The sequence below is a fragment of the Adiantum capillus-veneris genome, chromosome 16 (genome assembly GCF_014529385.1).
Source record: "Adiantum capillus-veneris isolate H3 chromosome 16, ASM1452938v2, whole genome shotgun sequence".
NCBI classification, from domain to species: Eukaryota; Viridiplantae; Streptophyta; class Polypodiopsida; order Polypodiales; family Pteridaceae; genus Adiantum; species Adiantum capillus-veneris.
This window is the reverse complement of record NC_140946.1, coordinates 108,718,151-108,727,429: the sequence shown is the minus strand read 5'-3', so window position 1 is coordinate 108,727,429 and position 9,279 is coordinate 108,718,151. Positions and strand designations below refer to the sequence as shown.

At 43.9% G+C, this 9,279-nt stretch overlaps 1 pseudogene; it reads right to left on the bottom strand.

Annotated features, from left to right (window-relative positions):
- Positions 1 to 451: 451 nt before the first annotated feature.
- LOC147439627 (histone H3-like) lies at positions 452 to 8,521 on the bottom strand (annotated as a pseudogene).
- Between the last annotated feature and the right edge of the window lie 758 nt (positions 8,522 to 9,279).

Sequence of the window (9,279 nt, the reverse complement as noted above, 5' to 3'; positions counted from 1 at the left end):
TTTTTTATATCCTATGGAGGATTCAAAGCTTGAAATGGCCAAAAAAGGGTGGCCACAAGCCTCCATCTAAAATAATGATGCAAAACCAATTGATTTTAGTAAATTTGTGCTTTTTAAGTACCCTGGGGGGTAGATAAGCCTACCAGGAGCAAAACAAAGCCTGGCCACAAGGGCACGCAAATGGCCCATCCAAGACTGATGGATAGGCCATTTGCGCGCCCTTGTGGCCAGGCTTTTTTTGCTCCTGGAGGGCTTATCTACCCCCCAAGGTACTTAAAATACCTAAATTTATTGAAATTAACTGAAATTACATACAAAACTTGAAATTGCAAAGTCATCTCATTACAAAGATAATAGACACAGTAGACGCAACTGTTGATCATATTGTCATTGGAAAGTCAAAACATTACAAAGATAAGGGTGTGCAATACAAAAAGAGAGATAACTTCGGCTAATACTCAAAGTCTCGTCGCAATCGATGTGCAAGCTGCATATCTTTTGGCTATATTGTCACTCGCTTTGCATGAATGACGCATAGGTTGGTATCTTCCAACACCAAAATGATGTGGGCCTCTGCATCTTCTTGAATAGCCTCTAGCACTATTGCTTGCATTCTATACTGATTTCCATAGCTTTGAAGCACCTCCTTCACTGTGCGAGCAAAGGGGGCGCACAGAATCAAAAGCTCCGTAGTCTTCTGGTAGTGGCGGATTTCTGCAAATGCCCTTGCTATTTTTCGGCGCCGCTGCGGTTTTCTTGGGGGCACTTGCACATTTGCTGGCGGGCGGCGTTTAGGCTTCTTGAAAAACTTAGACTTGCGCATGTTTACATGCTTAGGGGCTAGTTCTATAGCCTCTTCTGATTCATCCTCTTCCCTTGGCTGCCGATCTTGTTGTGTAGGGAGAGCTCCCTAGCCTCGAGGCATTGTCTTTCCCTCAACGGCCACCCTGTGTGTACGCGGTATTTTATATCGCAGCCATGGTGGCTCACTCTCTGATTCAGTGTCTGTATGGACCACCCGAGTCCTAGATAGTCCTTCTTGTGATCGGTGGCGCGATGGCTACTCCCTATCGGACTCTGTTGTTTCATGGCCTTGTTATTCTCTCCAGCGCTGGGCACGTTGCTTCATTCTTTTTCTAGGTGTTATATCTTGAGGAGGTAGAGATTGAACAGCCCTCGATGACTCTGCTGCCCTACCACCATGCCCACTGCCAGAAGAGTTCCTAGAACGGCTAGGTGTTCGTGGCCGTTTTCTTGTGCCTTTAAGCCATGCCGGCTTCTCACATCCTTGGAGGGTGTTTTTGTTGGCAGGCGGATGCTCTTTCGCGGTTTCTTTGGTGCGCGGCATTTTGTTGGTAAGAGCTCACCTGTTCTTAAGAAATGAGTGGTTTATGAGAGCATGCAATATTTATAAGGGCCAATTTAAAAAGGGCCTTGTTCACACTAATTTTTTAAAAAAACTATTATTTTTTAAATAAACATGTCGCTAAGAGTTGGACCCTACGTTCACGTTTAGTGACTCGCGCAGTATCCACTTTTATCCTTGTCGCACTCTGCATCACCGTCATGCAGCATGCTTGGTGGGACCTTGCGACATTTGCCACTTGTTGCTATGCTCTTGACGACTCCATTACCGCACTTCAATAGCAATCTTGGATTGTCGCGCATGCTCCATTGTGAGCTTACGAGAAAATGTTGTGCAAAAAAACCAGTTGAACATCTCCTCCAAATAATTGGATTGCACCATTCCACCACCATGTCGAGTATTTTTGAAGTACACTCCCCTTGCTCGATAATGGGACTTCTCCATGCCTTGAGTGCTAAAAATTTCAAGCGATCCATACTTGTGCATAAAAAATGCACCATGCGCAAACAAGATATCTTGTTCACATGAGTAAACGATCCACATTATTTAATAAAAACAATCCCTTGTAATAAATACACCACGTAAAATGGCTTACCATGTAATGTGTGATGTTATTTTCACCCCAAGAAAGGGTGAAGACCTTGGTAAAATCCACCAAGGCTTCTTGAAATGATTGGTGTTGTTCTTCTGTTGTGCTGTTAAGGCCCATAAGCTTGACCATTTTATCAAAATGTGCCCAAACTTGCTTGCGCTTGTTTGCAAGCTCGCCATTTGAATCATTGTCAGTAGTATCTTTGCATAACTCCTTCCAAAGCTCTCAAAGGTTACCTGCCTGCTAGTTGGAGCTGTTTTGAGCATCATATCGACTTGGCTTTCCTTGGGAAACTTTCTTCAAAAAGTGTCTAGCTTTTTGTCCACTCATTGACACTTGTTGAGCAATTTCATGGGCCTCTCCTGTGTTATTTGCAGCAACGATAGACACATTTCCACCGTGACAGCCAATGGAATTCAAGAGTACCTCCACTCTTTCAATCGCTTCCTGGGACTTTTCCAACTGTTTTGTTGTGAAAGCATAGTCAATGTGGAGCTTCAATAGCCTATCAAAAATGCGCATGAGTGCGTGTAATGTACAAAAATGTACATTCCATAGAGGAAATGGAGAGATTGGATTCCAAGCGTGGTCCTTTTGATCACGGTCTGGGGCATTGAGCATGGGACATCTGAGAATAGACACTTCCCATTCTCTACCTTCATCTCCAACATCACGAAAATCTAACCCTTGTTCTCCATGCCCTTGCCATGGAAGCATGGAACCGACCTTTGCAGTGCTCTTATGTGATTTTTGTCCATTAGGTTTGTACCCTCGAGTGCAAAATGGACAATGCATGAGAGAAGAAGCCCCTTGTTTGCAGCCAAGCAAACCCTTTATGGTCTTCAAATCCGCACCTAAGTGTCACTCCATATCATAACTACCAAAACCCTCAATCTCCAACTTCTGACCTGCAATTTGGGAGTGTATTACTTCTGTGATCCATGGAGTTCTTTCAAAAATCCATGAAAGTACTCCATTGGTCTCTTTGGGCACCTCAATAGCACCCAACCACCAAATGTCTTTCTCTAATTGCACGCTAAAAGATGGGGTGGGATATTGCTCGACTGAATCCCTTCGCTTGGTTTGTAGAAGGGCCTCGTTATTAGAGTGACACTTAGTCTCTCTAACCTTTGGCCTTTCACTATTTGACACTCATCGAGTTTCATCACAAAAGCGACTTTTGTGCCAAGCACTACAAAATAATTAGTGTCAAGATCTTAAACTTCAGAGTCTATGATAAGAACACTACCAAAGAAAAAAGTAAAGTGTGTCACCTGCTTCAGGTAACTCGTAAAATCTAAGCATGGCTTCTTGAAGCCTTCTAAGATCCACGAAAATATTGTTCCACATTGTGTAAGGAAAGCCCTTCTCCGAAGGTCTTATGGATTGTTTCTTACCTTTTCCCCTTGTCTTTGTTGCGCATGAAGCATAAAGGGAAGTTGGCATTGTGTTCTCAATGTGTAGGTATGTCCCAATGCGGGAGAACACATCTTCGTTTGTGGCCTTCTTTGCAAGCTTGACCTTGTGAGGAATGGAAAATAGGTTTTCCACAATGCCATGTTCTTTGAGGGCATCCTTTAGGAGTTGGAATATAGCCTGATAGGCTTTGGTGCTGATTCCATCCTCATCACAAGCTTGTTGCACATCATCATCACTAACCACATTTTTGAATTTACGCATAAGGTCCTTGGTGACTACATCCTTAATGTGCTTACCTCCAGGTGATTGTAAGATAGAAATCACATCCTAGGTATTGAGATAACTAGTGAGAAGGTTGACAATCCTCATCTTGGCTTGTTCCACCGCATGCCTCCTGGATGAAGTTTCTAGCAACAAATAAACATAAATGTTAGAAAATAGTGTGAAGTAAGAATGCATCATGCAAGTAAAGACCAAATCACCTTGTGGCTGTAACTCGTCGTTTGTGTGCTCCTCCCAAATGTGCAAGAGCTTCAATAAATGAATACGTGCGTTTGCGTTCCCTTGCACCAAGGGGTGTTTCTTTCAAGTATGTGATGGTTTTGGTAAGCTTCTGGATGTGGGACTCCTTTTCTTGCATTTGTTGTTCAAGAGTTTTAACCACCCTCTCCGAAGAGGCAACGCTCTCTTGTAATGCCTTCGTCTTGAGGTGAAGAGCTTGACATTCGTGCATCCACATATGCAAAGAAACACCTGCACCCATACAACCGCTTGCAATAGCCTAACAAACCTGCTTCTCCCCTCCAAGAAATTGAACAAATGTGGAAAGGCTATGAAACGGTGGATGGAAGCAGCTTATAGTATCGTAAGGGTACAAATGACCATCCACCCAAATGTCAACATTGGTCTTACAAGCGGTGCAACATTCCTGTGATGACCTTTGATCACCCTCACTAGCGGTCATCGGTGCAAATGCCGTGGGTAAGCGAATATGTATGCTTTTGGTGTGCGGAGTACGTGGTGGTGGAAGCAAAACATTTGTGATTTCTGTGAGCACCATGGAAGCTGTTGCGTGAGGAAGCAAATGATGAAAAGATAGATGGGAAAGGGTAGGGAGGTTGAGGAAGATGGGAGGAGACAAGGAGGGAGGGAGGGAAGGGGGAGATTGGGGAGGAGGAGGAAGGTAGGGGCAGGGAGGAAGAGGAGAGAGAGAGAGGAGGGAGGAGGGAGGAGGGAGGAGGTGGAGAGAACAAATGTTTTTTACTTTTTGGGGGAAAAGATTTTTGAAAAAATGGACTTTCTAAACTTGTGAGTTAAAAAATGGGTCAAAAAATGATTTTTTGATATGTATATATGTTGTGAGGGAGTTTTAAGTAAAAAAACAAGAAAAAATAAAAAATTTCTAAAAAAGTAAAATTTTGACTCTTAGTGACCCACGTTTTTGCTGATGTGGACACACCCCTATGCTTCCTTCACTTTAAAAAAAGCTAGAGAGAGAAATTAACCCCTTAGGTCCACATCCTACATTTGTCTTTAAAAAAAGCTAGAAAAGCCTACTCAAAACTACCTTCTTCAATGCCCTTGCCCCCTAAACCCCACACAACATTAGTCTTAATCCCTAAAAATTAGGATTCCTTACAAGGCCCATGCAAGGTTCATATTTCTCCTAATGGATGACCCCGTCTCTTCAAGGCTCATCATTCCCATCTAGCATTTTCTCGTAGAGGGGTGGAGATATCCTGGTAGGAGCTGCACATTTGATGGTGGTGTTGCTGCTAGCTGTTGGGAAGGAGCAACAGGTATAAGCAATGGCACAGGTGAGATGCAATGAAGGGGACACAGAGCCAGCCATGGGTGATTGCTAGACCTTCATCCCGCTCTTTTTGTCCACTATTCCCACCACCACGTTTAGTGCCTTTTCCCCATACACCTTCCTCATTGTCTCCGTGCCTTGACTTGGCCACACAACACCCCCAACGGCTTCCCCACTAGAATGTCCAAAAAAACCCCACACTCACGTCCTGTAGTTCGTTGCCACTTACTTCATTTACTAGTGACTCCTCCTCCTGCCTCTTCATTCACCCCCTCTCTCTCTCAATATTGTTCTTAACACCTCAGCCAACAATAGCGGCAGTTCTTTCCATGGAGCATCACTACAAGAGGTTCTTCAAAGTAGCGACGATAGCAGTGCAATGCTCAAATGTGAAAATTCACGGCATTGCTATGGGTGTCGCTATGAGCATCGCTATAGTATTTGTTGCATAGCGACACTCATATCGACGCCTTTAGCGAATATAGCTACGCCGACCCCGTAAAAAAATAATCTGCGAGCACCAAAAACTTAGATCTGTAGATCTGAGTTTTGATGCTCTTGAAAAACATATATACATGTGCCTCTCTCTCTCTCTCTCTCTCTCTCTCTCACACACACACACACACACACACACACGAGGAGAGGAAGGAGAGATAGGTACGCTCTTTCCCTCCACTCTCTGTCATGTTCCCTTTCCCTCTTTCTTTATCTCTCCCACACACACACACACACATTGTGTATGTGTGTGTGTATGTGTGTGTGTGTGTGTGAGAGAGAGAGAGAGATAAGAGATGGAGGATAGTAAGTGAAGATTAAATGATGTTCAAGGTTCAAGGTGTTTACATTCATTATGAGTAGTGACGATGATGCGGGACCGTCCAACCAAAATGCCTATCTCTCAACAAGGATCTTATGTCCTTGTAATCAATGCAAACATTCTATGCATGGACAAGACGCGTTTCTCTATAGCACGTTCGCAAATTTGGCAAGTTTGACCCATCTATTATAGATCGAGTTGTTGCCAATTACAACTCATTGCACTCTAGCAATCTTGCAACCCAATAGAAGTGTTTGTAGATGCTTTACTCAAGCAGCATATGTGAGGCCACAAGATGCAGCCTTTGACAGCTCGGAGGGTGATCATGCAGATCACATTCCCAACGAGGCTATGTTTAAGCCCGAGATTGACAAAATGATCGAGACAATCATCAATTCTGAAAGGCTTATCTATGATGACATGAAAAGTGAAGCCAATACGCCTTTGTATGATGGAGCACATGTGTCTAGATTGAAGGTGCTCCTGGTTCTTCTCAACATGCAGGCAAATTTTGGATGGAGTGACACTAGAGTCACAACACTTTTCAGCTGATCTATTATTATGTGTCTACTTCAATAAGAAACTCTAAATGTATAATGTACAAAATTACTTACACAAGTGTTTTGCATTTTTTCTCTATGTAGATTTCTCAAAGAGCACATACTGCCAGGTGATAATATGATGCCAGATTCCAGAGAGGAAGCAAGGAAGATCTTGCAAAACTTGGGGATAGATTACAATTCTATTCACCTTGTTTTAACGACTGCATTCTTTTCAGAGGGGAATACATAGACATGGGAGAAGTGTCTGAAATGTGATTCCGAGAGATATCGAGTATATCTCCACGGAAAAAAAGTACCGCAAAAGGTGTTGCAACACTTTCCTCTGCTGCCTCGCATCAAGCATTTCTTTGAATGCAAGTCCATGGCCGCTATAGCACCATGGCACAAGGAGAATAGATCTTTGGACGGTGTGCTATGGATTCCTGCAGATTGCACATCATGGAAGCATATAGAAGACACATGGCCGGATTTTTCCAGGGAAGCTCAAAAGTTGTACCTCAGCTAGCTATGGATGGCATAAATCCATTTGGTCAGAGGTCAATATCTTATAGTGTATGGCCAGTTGTCATTGTCAACTACAACATTCCCCCGTGGTTGACTACCAAGAAGGGATACCTGTTTCTAAGCTTGATTGTGTCAGGGCAGTATAAAGGGAAGAATATGGGTGTGAAGCATGAATCGAGTGGAGACGGGAAAGATGACCACCGATGAATTACCCGGTGGGTCTTGAGAACCTACCAACATTCATGATCTTAAGATGGTTACACAACCAATTAAAAATCGCACAACAGTGCGGCGAACAGGTCACTGAGGAGGAGTGGGAGTACTCATGGGGTTGCAGTCCCAAGGTATGTTTGCTCATGGATTTCTAGATGTTTGGACGGACACTCATAGTCGATGTTGGTTGTAGTATAAGTCATACACAGTAGCATGGTGTAAAGGTCAACATTTTAGGGTGGAACAGATTGACAAAAAGCGTTTTACACAAGACTATGAAATCATGGCAAAATTCAAACCATCTAGTCAACGGCGGTCCTTTGATACAGATCCTATGGTGGAGGAACTCACTTACTTCGATATGCTACAAGAAATGGATATATTATAGAGGATTTTTTGTGGATTTCTTCGACGTGCAATGGTTCAAGATAAACAAGGAGGATCACAATGCTACTCTGCACAGAGGAGAGTCAGGTTTCCTTGAGGTGGACTCATGGACCGACCTTCGAGACACTTTTGTACTACCCGAGCATTGTGAACAAGTAAGTGTGTAAATATTTAACATCCAACTTTAGAGAACCGATGGTTTGGAAGCACTTATGTAAGTTATGTGGCTCTTGCAGGTGGTATGTCATAGAGGTAGCCCCTCGTAGTGCATGGACGTATGAGGACTACAATGTGTCAATCACCTTCGCATCTATGGAGGAGATTGAAAAGAATGCTGATTTGAAATCCGTTGAGGTGGTGCTAGATGAGCCTGGTGCTACTACTGTGTATGGGATGCATGCGGAGGACCTACAAAATGAAACGGAGGAAATCTGCCTAAACGGAGAGCTCTATATAGATATAGGGAATTATGATGAGTTATGCGAGGATGAGAGAGAGACCTCTTAAAGCCATAGACATTGTATCTGAGCAATTTTTCTCTTTTTTATAATATATTGTATTCACATGGAATTTTGTCCATTCTTGTCTCTATGCTAAACTTGTGAAGGTCATACGAGGACCGCCATCGCTCCGATACATAGTTGTTTTGTTCCACTCCTTCGGAGTCTTTGTCTACTTTGGAGTGATCATCACGCTCCAAGAGTTCGTGTCAACTAGACGATCTACACACTCCTTTAGGCACCGGCGCTCTAGTGGTGGCGGCGATTGCTATGGAGGAGCCGCTGCTAATGCTTCCATACACCACCTCGTAGTCGTCGAGGCTCCTACCTTCCTCTTCTTTGCCCATCCCCACACCAGCCACGTTGTCGCCCTCTACTCCAGGTTTCGCACGGCTATCGGCCGTTCCTGGCTACACACCACTCACTACTTGTCCGGGAGTCACTCCACTTGACACTCCTTGCTTTGGGGCTCAGACTCCAATGGAGACACCTATCGTCCTCCGTACCCTCATCGAGACGCCACTCGAGGCCCCTGTCAAGATGCCTGCAGTGACACCCAGGTTTACGCATTACATGTGAGAGGGCTTGAGGTACTCGGTCGACATAGCGATAGCATCATCTTGGATGACGATGGCAAGAAGGTGATCTCGCGCATGTGCAGCCTTTTCTCTTAGGTGTTTCAACACTACATACTAAACACCTGGAGTGAAGTGCCAAATACATTCAAAGACAGAGTTACCAGCATGTTGCATGACGAGTTTCCCGTGTCAAATTGGGATGAGCATTTCAATGAAGAACTGATAAAGGTATGAATGCGCGAGTACTACAAGCACAAGCGCTCTGAAGTGCAGAAAGCAATAAAGAATGGGTGGAACTGGTCAGATTGGCTGGCCAAAGAAGATTGGAAGAATGCAAAGCGAGCAGCATGTGAGAATCCATACAAGTGCAAGCAACAAAAGGAAGCAGCCAAAGCGCGAGTAGAGACAAGGAGCTCGCACCACTTGGGGAGCGACAGATGGGTATCATTTGAGGCCGACGTTATAAGTGTTTTTGCATTTCTCTTTAGGTTTGGTAGCTATGGGTATTTGTATATTAAGTTCTAACA